Below are 10555 nucleotides of genomic sequence, written 5' to 3'. Positions count from 1 at the left end.
TGGAAGAATTTACACTTTACAAACTATGATATATTTTAAGAAGAAAATCTGAGAACTCCAAATTTAAAAAATCTCAAATTGCTACTTGAAAAACTTATCTATATAATATACTATTGTTCAGCAAAATACAATATTTTCAATCATCAAAAATCGTAGTCTTTATCAGATACTATGGACTAGATGACCATAACAAATGTTAAAAAATATAGATTTCTTAATATAAAATATTTTATTCGATACGTTTAGTACACCCTTAATTATAAATGAATTCATTACTATTTCATTTGTACTTGGATCAATTTACAAGCAACATGAGTGCGGGATGAATACATCAATCTGTTTTTTTTATATTAAAATTACCTTAGATGTATATAAAGTAAAATTAATAGTAACATTTCTATATTATACAAGTCCATGTGGTTTAATTCGCTTCAACATTTCTGATTTCCTATGCGTCGTGCAGTTGTTTAAACACCTTTAAAGTTTATTTCATGCTTCACGGCAAAAACTTCTGGGTCTATTTCCAGATAATCGTGCAATTCTTCAATGATATATATTGGCAATAATCGTTAGTAAGAAAAGAAAACTTCGTCTTGGCAACGTTGGATTACTAGTCCATTTACTGACTTAGCGCAAATTCATATTTGCACCTTTATTATTAATTTTTTTTTGGTAAATTAAAATTAATTCTTTGATTTTAGGTTATGTTGTGATTACTAATCAGTACAATTTTTTGTCAACATCATGAGAAGGTTAATTAACTATTTGTGAAAATTGAGATAATTGTATTTCAGGATAATATCCATCCAATCATGAAAACAAAGCCTCATAAGTTAGTTATGTGATATATCTAGTGTAAATATAATAATGTGCAATTTAGCATCATTGCAAAACTCGATTGAGTCCTTTGGTGAAATAGGACTAATATTTTTGCTTAATCCTTGAAAAGTCTTCTAATTTATGTTTAGAAACCACCAAAAATATAAGCTCAATACTACAGATATAAATAATTTAACTAATTCGGTAATAAATAAAGCAAAACAAGTGGTAATAAATTTGCTTGTAACATTTCTGATTAGTTTCATTCTTGTTAATCGCTGTTCCATAACCAAAACAAAGCGAATATTATCAATTCTCAATTACGTTATAGACAAAATTATTTTATGCAGTATACTAGTATTTAAGCAGTTATTTATACTGGTTTGTCTTTATTATTATTATTGTGATAGCTTATTATGATTGTTTAAACACTATTAAACAAATAACTTCCAGTAACTATATTGGAGTTTTAGTCGTATACTTAGTTCATGTAACTACGCCAATGCGTTCGGTTACAAGCAACAAAAATAAACCAACAGCTTGATGCTTTGAATTCCATTTTCATAGTCGATGCAAATGAAGAGCGACCGTCTGCAAATCAAGCAGTGACGCGAGATTCTCTTGATTTTATGGACTCTAGTTCAACGTTAGATTGAATAAAAAGATAAAAGTTTATTGGTCTGACAATAAAAATCACCGTTTTTAGATTTTAATTGACATCTAATAGGGTGCATCAGAATTTATTATCATCACTCCCACATTATGAACCAATGGAACACTAATTCAGAACATATTCGCTATGCAGCGATTATCAATAAAATGAAACTAATATATACAGTGCAGAGAAAAATTGATAACAGTAATGGCGAAAAACATATGATTTCTAGTCAATAAAGTAATGGTTGTTGAGGCTATCCAAAATATAATTACTGAAAATAATCGGCTAATTTATTATTTTTAAGATGAATTTTTACAATCATTTTTTTAAGAACCCAGAACAATATTTTTATACCAAACCAATTAATTAATTTCTAAATTTTGCATATTTGCTTTAAGTGAGTTGCTTAGAAGAAATCCTTAAATATCCTTAATTCAGACAAATCCCGCTTACAAACCGACCCTTCTGGATACTGGATCCTCGAGGGTGATAATATCGTTACAAAAAAAAACAATAAAATATGTCTTAATACTTTCCTTGTTCGAAAATTATGTGAAGCAACAGGTCCTTCTGAGCTAAAAATGAATCAGCAGAAGAATTGTTTTGTGAATAATAGTTAATAGCCAAGAAAGTAATTGGTAAACACCGTTAAAGACCAATACGCGTTATGAAGAAAATGTTTAAAGGCCTAAATAAAATAAGCTCAATTCTGAAGAAAATGTCTAAATAACTAGCAATATATTGATGTTTACACCTCATTTTATTATTGATCTTCACTAATTAACAAAAATGCTGTAAACTGAAATATCCTTCTTCAAAAAAAAATCAGTAACTAATATGTCGTCGCCGTGAATTTATCTCTCGAAGAAATGAACTAGACGAAGTACAAGTAGATTATAATACATAATTTTATATATACTAATTATTATAAAGGATTTTTTTTTAATCCAGATAGATAATAATTGGTTTTTGTAAGAAAAATTAAAAGAGTTAGGCTTTGATTCAGAATATATATATGTTGATGATTTTTCAAGAAAAATACCAAACAAATATTGGCGAACACCAGGTAGGAAGTAGAATATCTTCATGGAACTGTGGACAGTTTTGACAGTAAAATAGGCATTATTCGCAGTCTGGAACAATATTACAAAATTTGGTACCACAAGCATTTTATAGAGGAGGATTCGAATTGGATAAATTCATACCGAAAATATGAGCAGTACATTTTAATACATTATTTTATGCAGATTTTTCAAAAAAGAGAATTTCATATTATGACATGAATCACTACTAATTAATTATTAAAAGTATACATTTAGCAACGTCATAAGATATATAGGGTTTGAGAATTACATGATATTTTTAGACTAACTATAAGTTGTGATGATTTCTTAATTATGTACAGTTAATATTTATAACATTTTAAAAACTGTTAACTTTGTTTACTCCATTACAAGCACCAACTGGTCCAACCTAGGCGTATAGAATAAAAAACAATATTTATTTTTAAACTAAAATCTGCAATAACTTTTAAGATAACTAGAATAATAAGCAACTTGGTTCTAAGTTATTATATGATGTATTTTTTTAATAATTGGGGTAATAATCACAGTATATTATCAAATTCTATTTCAAAATGTCTCTTAAATAGTTTATTATTGCTGCATTCATAATATATTCTACTCAGACTTTCCTGTCATGTGTATAAAATTCCGAATATATTTTCGTAGATAACTCATGCTGTCCAATTGAAATTAAGAAACAGAAACCAAATAAGCGCCATATATATAATCTAATCTACGTCAAATCATTCATAATAAATCGCATTAAATATTATTACAAAAAATATTGAATCGACTTTGCTGAAATCAATACTACTATCCGCAAAATGAAATAAGCTAAGAAATAAAGATTATTACAATTTAATGGTAAACAAAGTGTATGTTATAATAATTGCGGAGTTCAATGAAGCTATTTCTTTATATGCATTTTCATTTGGATGAAAAGTATATGAGTCAACTTGTGTCTAGTAATCATCAATCTTCCAACTACAAATAGTATTTTTGTAATCCCATAGATATTGGAATACGAGTCAACAAGATTCTATTTACAGGAAATTTTACTTTCTCTACTTAGTTCAAAGAAATTTGCCACTAAACATCATCGACTGCTGTTGGAAACTTACGGTTAATACACTCCATTGATAACAACGTGTAAATAATAAGTGGTATTTTTTTACAGTTGATAGTAAGAAATGTGAGGATGGGGCATTGAAAGCTTATATTGAACGAATATGTTAAAAAATAGAAAAAAACCTACTAGATTAAATAATAATTCGTGAATGATCTAATTATATATTAAACAATTTAGAATTTATATTTTTATTGTTTAATTTAAATTTTCATCAATTATAGGCAGACATGTTCTATAAAATTTAGACAAAAACAAATGATTAAAGATTTTGTGCATTGTTTCATCATGTATGAATGAATCTAATTTTATTTACACCATGACCTTGAATAAACAAGTTGCTAGGGATGGTATATGCCAAGAAAATAGTTGCGGCGGTTGATTATGTTCAAACTGGAAAAGCAATCAACCTAAATTATTGCTGTTTAACTTTTTGGACAAATTGGATGCAAAAACCAATTTATCCACCATATTTAGTTTTCTATAAGGTGTTGCGTGCCATTGTTGATGCTCCGTACTATATTTCAAATAAAGTGATACAACGCGATATTCCTCTAGAACCTATAACGAGTGTAATCCAACGTGTTTGTGTGAAGTACTTCGAAAGAGTGTCAGTGCATCCCAATGTACTCGCTAATCAGCTAAATATGCGACGTGATAGTGAAGTGCGTAGACTAAAACATTTAACACCACCTGATCTGATTAATGGACATATGTAGACTTTAGAATAAGCATTAGAATAAGACTAATTAATTAAGATAATAATTAATACAGAAGATTGCTTAATGAAGTGATTTTCTACATGCCATGTATATATAATATAAACAGAAGAAATATTTATTGCCAATAGGGCAGATTGTGGACTCACGAAGAGTAATAAAAAAAAAATATATATATATATATATTTAGTTTTCTCTACCTTGCTTGGTAGCCATATTGGCTAAGGCGACAGAATGCTTCGATAATCTCAGGCTCGAATACCACTGGAACTGTGTTTGTTTGTTGTTGTGTTTTTATAGTCAGGCCAGTAGCCAGGTTTGGTAATGCCAAATGTCTTCTGAGATGGTCTCTCGTCAGTTAGTAGGCTTAATGCTGAAGATCCGACTTCGGAGCTAATATTTAATAGTAGGTCGACTCCAGTTAGCTGAAAAATTCTTGTTGGTACAGAAGAGATGAAAAAATATAATCATTATATTTTCATATAATGATTATATAACCATATAACATTTTTCTCTGATTTCTGATCACTTTTTGTTTCAAAAACTTCTTTTGTGTACAGGAATTACAATGATGTAATCTGGTATATAATGAGGAAAAATCGATTGAATGGGTTTTAGAGTGGCATTAAAAAAAGGCACTAGACACTAGACAAAATTCATCAGAAATCGGACGGAAATTAAAAGGTAATAATTACCATAAAGAAATCCTAGAACTAATATCAGAAGAAAGAAGAGCCAGAAAGAAATGATATTATTTCATTTTCAATGATATTTAATTTTCATGCTAAATAATCTTAAATCCCAACTGATGAAATTAAACAACTAAGAAAGGACACCTTGGATCAATTTCTGCCTAGACTTGCTAACAGTGCTAGTGCTAGTATTCGCTGTGAAGATCTACCAGAAATTCAAAAGGACCCATCATGCAGACCACCTTAAGAGAATATTTCAACCCTATATATTCCATTTGTTACTTTAACCGAGGTTAAGAAAGAAATAAATAAAAAAATGGTATAAGAGAAAAATAAGCTTCTGGTTTTGACCTCATTAGCGAGAAAATATTAAAGAACTTTCAAGAAAAACACTAATTAAGATCAGCAATATAATAAATGTTTAATTCAGACTACAATATATACAACAACTGTCGAAGGTGGGTGAAGTTTTAAACGAGGAAAGCCACCACAGTAAACAGCGTCATACCGACCGACAATGTCCAAATTATAAAGACTTATATTGAAATGAATAAAAACCTCATGAAATGAGTCTTATTCCGGATCGTGTATTCATATAGGCTTCAGGAAACAACATTCTACAAGTGCTCATGTTTAGAGAATAATCAATCCCATAAAGAATAACTAGTAGAAAACTAAGTTTATTCTAGATGCTAATAAAAAATAAAAACCTCATGAAATGAGTCTTATTCCGGATCGTGTATTCATATAGGCTTCAGGAAACAACATTCTACAAGTGCTCATGTTTATAGAATAATCAATCCCATAAAGAATAACTAGTAGAAAACTAAGTTTATTCTAGATGTTGCTCCTGCTTTCAATAAAGTTTGGCATGAGTGTTTCAAGAACAAGATTAAAGTGCTTCTCCTGACCAATATTCAAAACTTTTAGAATCATATATAACTGATCGACACTTCAGGATGAAACAAGAAGATGCCGACGTTGACTTGAGGAAACTATAAGTAGATGTGCCACAGCAAAGTGTATTGGAACCAGTCCTTTATCTCGGTACTTGCAGGCAAAAATGGCACATCAAAATGAATCAAAATAAATATGTACATGTTTATTTCACCAACAAAACAATTGAGCTATAAGTTGATAAATCTGTAAGTAGTATGGAAATACAGCCAAATATATTGGCATAATCCTTAATATTAAATTCAGGTGAAAGCCACATGTTAAAAAGAAATGAAAAATCTCAAGCTCAAGTACAAAAAGTATTGGTTTTTAGGTAGGTATTCAATACTATCAGAATATATTAAGCTTTTGCTTTACCAACAGGTTTTTAAATAAGTCTGAACTTATGGTGTTCAATTCTAAGGTACTGCGAGGTAACATATTGTCGAGGATCTATGGTACAACGACAATCTGCATAAGAACCTAAAGCCAGAAACTGTTGATAACGTTATCAAAGAAAAGCCAAAAAAAACCAAAAAAAGGCAAAAGGTATGAACATCATCATATCAGTGATGAGCTTCTCTAGTTCCTAGATAATAATGGCCTAGTCAGAAGATTAAAGAGAGTAAAACCATTAAATTATAATTTTATAACATATTATGTTATTGCTATTTTATTATAAAAATGTTGTGTTTAATTTAATTTTTTATTTAAATTTCATATTTTCCCAACATTATAACTTCCTTTATATATTTAATTGATAGTACCTGAATTTTAGGAATTCTGTGAATCAGCCACAATATTCTTCTTTGCATGCATTCGACCATTACAACTGAAATAACTTTCTCCCGTTTAAGTGGTATCGATGTAACAATTTTTAGTCCACTATGGCATATGTCTTCTTAGAAACGACATTTTATGGTGTACGGTTTTACTTCTGATTTTTTAATAATGACCCAATTGGGTGCTTTTTATTGCTTTTTGATTCGAATATCACTTTACTTTAATACTATATTTTTATTACCGTAAATTTTATTGCTAATTTTTAATTTATTTATAACATTGTCCATATTTTAAAGAGAGATTATCTTTTAGAAAATATTTTATGAAAATGCTGGGATGGGAGAGTGTACAGATGAAAATAATGTTCCATTAACAGATAAAAAATCATCGCTAGAATCAGTATCTGAAGGTACAAATTATTCCATAGATTTTTCGGATTATTTCCACGATTATCATATCAGTATGGGATTGATAATCTGTATATCTTTATAAAAAAGAATGAGTATTATATCTGCAAAATTTACAAAAATCTACAACCTTGTTAATACGAAGATTTCTTTAAAATAACGGGATAGTAAAGGTTTAGAAACAATTGAGAATATTTTGGAGCAAGTATGTTTTCATGTTGTGCAAAATTACTTACTATTAAGAAATATATAGATACTAATGAGCAAATTAATACTGCACGAACAGCAAGTAATTTATCTTAAGAGGTAATTAGCATAACTATCGTTTCTACGATTTAGAAAATCCAGCTATCAAATCAAGATAACCTCTCACTACCATAACACCAATTTTGAAAAGCCATGAGCTCTGTAGGGATCATATTACTTTGGCGGCATCTGTTTAATCTGCTGTGTATTATTAAGTCATAAATGTCAAATGACCATGACAACTTACACGATTGAGCAGCACATCCCAACAATTTTATTATCAAAATCACTCTATCTTAACGCATAAGATGTACAGTAAGCAAATTTTGATGAAGACATAGCCCTGCACTCAGAAGTGAATACCACTGATTATTGCATGTATTGTAATCAGAAATATATTGTGGTTTTAAGTGTATACAAACATTAATCAAGGAACGCTCGAAATTGTATTTCAGTATTTATTCTTACTTTTGTTGTTTTGATGTCAATACCAAAGAGGCCATTCTTCCAGGAAGGCCAAAGAAAGTTGGAAGACGATTTGTAAAACTTATTGCGTGGAACCCAAATTCAAACACTGAAATAATTTTCAGATAGATTAACAGTTAAAAGATCAATTGTTTAAGAGGTATGACATAATGCCCATAAGGAAAATGCCATTTCAAAAAGTTTCTGTGTACAGACTGTGAAATGTGGTGATAAAAAGCACATCAATTAATGCAGGCGAGGCACACAGGTCCATTCAGGCGAGACTTTTAAATCGACATAGAAGCGGAATAAATAAGGACATAAAGTCTTGCTATGTATGTGGTGAAATTAGCAAAGCGTAGTGTGCTACGAGTTGCTTAAACTCATTTACAACTTTTATTCAGATATTTATCGACATTGAACAAATTAAACGATGTATTATACTACCAGCAATAACGAGCATAGAAGCAAAGACATTATCTTGAACATGACAATGTTCTGTTACAAAATATAGACCATTGCCGCCAGAATGAGACATTCTGCTGAATTCAATGGGCTCACCAGGCATAACACAATCCGATTGGCACTTGTTCAGGCCGATGCAGCATGGCTTGGCTGCAACGTGGAAAGATGTTAAAATGTTGAAGAAAATGGTGAAACATATTTTTATTAACTTATATATTTTTCTCAATAAATGGATTTTTAAAGAACATAAAGAGATCACAACACATGCAAGCCTTTAACAGCAAACATAGTTGGCATATACAGAAAGAGGCTCACCCATGTAAGATTAACGAGGTATCAAATTATCCACAAAGAGTTCATAACCATTAATCATAATGAGGATAAGTTGGATCAAACTGTATAATACAGAAGTGGATAGAATGTGGTTCTGGCAGTACGGTACTACGTGGAAGCTGCGAATTCCACGGGGGATATCACACATGAACTAATTATGGGTATGATTATCTATGGCAAAGGTGAGGTGAATTGACATAAACTTGAAGTTACATTTGAAAGTCAACATAACCTTGGCACCATGACCACCACTCAAGTTCAAACGGATGTTCGTGGCAAAGTTATTCAAAACTGGGTCACATGAATCTATGCCAAGAACATTTTTTGATGTTATTTGAGATAAAATATAGAGAGAAAAGATCCAACAACTACAAACGGGTCTGAATTTATTAACAAACAATTGTCTTGGCGAATGGAATAATAGATGTACCTGAAAAAGCCTATGAATATAAAAATGTATGTTCTGCTATATTCTTAGATATAGGACATGACTTTGATAAGCTACAAAAAATGTTACCGAAACAACACACTGAATTATTCAAGTCTTAAATTACAGTCAGAATATTTAGTGTTAAACAAGAGGATGTCCTACAATAAAAGAAGCTAAAGTAGGTCTACCAAAAGGAGGTGTATTGGGGTCAATTCTTTACCTACCCTTCACATGTGATATACCATAATTGGAAAATAACACAATGTCTAGATTTGCTGATGAGACTGTCATTCTTGCTGTCGGAGACAATAGTGAAAAAGAAAATTAAAGCAGGTAAGTAACAATACACTTACACTTATTGCACTCAAGCCTGGAAAATAAAAATTAATGAAAGTAAATCTCCGAATGTGGAGTTCACGTAAAATCAGACTGCACAAGCACCAATAACAATAAATAATACCATCATTCCATATAGCAAGAACGCTAAGTATCTCGAATTGAATCTTCATGAAATGATGCAAAACTTCGCTGGAAGGAACATGTAAAAAAGGAAAGAACTGGGTTTAAAATGTAGGAAAACATTTTGATTAATTAGAAGGAAAGCACAGTAATTACAGTACATAATAAATTGGTATTATATAAGCAAGTATTGAAACCTATATGGACATATGGGTTTCATTTATGAGAATGTTCGAAAAGTACCCTAAATATAATACAAGTTTCCCAGGAAGTCTTCAAAAGTATTGTTGGTATACTCAGATACTACAGACCTGAGTACTTATACCAAGACCTTCAGATACTAACTGTCATTCAGCATATTAAGAGATTCGCAAATGGACATGAATATACAACAACAGAATAGGACATAGAGTCAATGGATAAAAGTGCTCGATGTAGTGTAGTATACTGTAGTGTAGTGAGGGGAATTTAATAGAAATAATGAGCTTACAGTATCAATACATAAACATTATTACACCAAAGACTAAGATACTGAGACTAAGTTATTGTAGATAAATTGTGAGTTAGTCAGCAACAACTAGTTAAAATGACATACATACGCTTTGGATATAGATTCAATTAATGCCCTTATTGGACAATTATTGACAAATTGTCATAAGTCACATTTTTGTTTTATGTTGAAAGTGTGGGGGTATGGTGATAGGATAAGTCGAATAAAAATAACTGATATAATTTATATTAAAAATAGTGGTATCTATTATACAAAATATTAACATATCAACAAATACAACAACAATAATCAAAGTACTTAATCATAAGCCACTTATAAATAGTTACTTTGAATCCGAAAAGCTACCTAAAATCGCTTCACAACTATTATAAACCTACTGTTCTTAAATTAAAATAAATACATTTTTACATATCTATCACAAATCGATATTAGCTATTACCAA

Source organism: Rhynchophorus ferrugineus, unplaced genomic scaffold (assembly GCF_030347505.1).
Source record: "Rhynchophorus ferrugineus isolate W39M unplaced genomic scaffold, kcgeb_rfMv2 rfM9, whole genome shotgun sequence".
NCBI classification, from domain to species: Eukaryota; Metazoa; Arthropoda; class Insecta; order Coleoptera; family Curculionidae; genus Rhynchophorus; species Rhynchophorus ferrugineus.
This window is presented reverse-complemented; position numbering follows the sequence as displayed.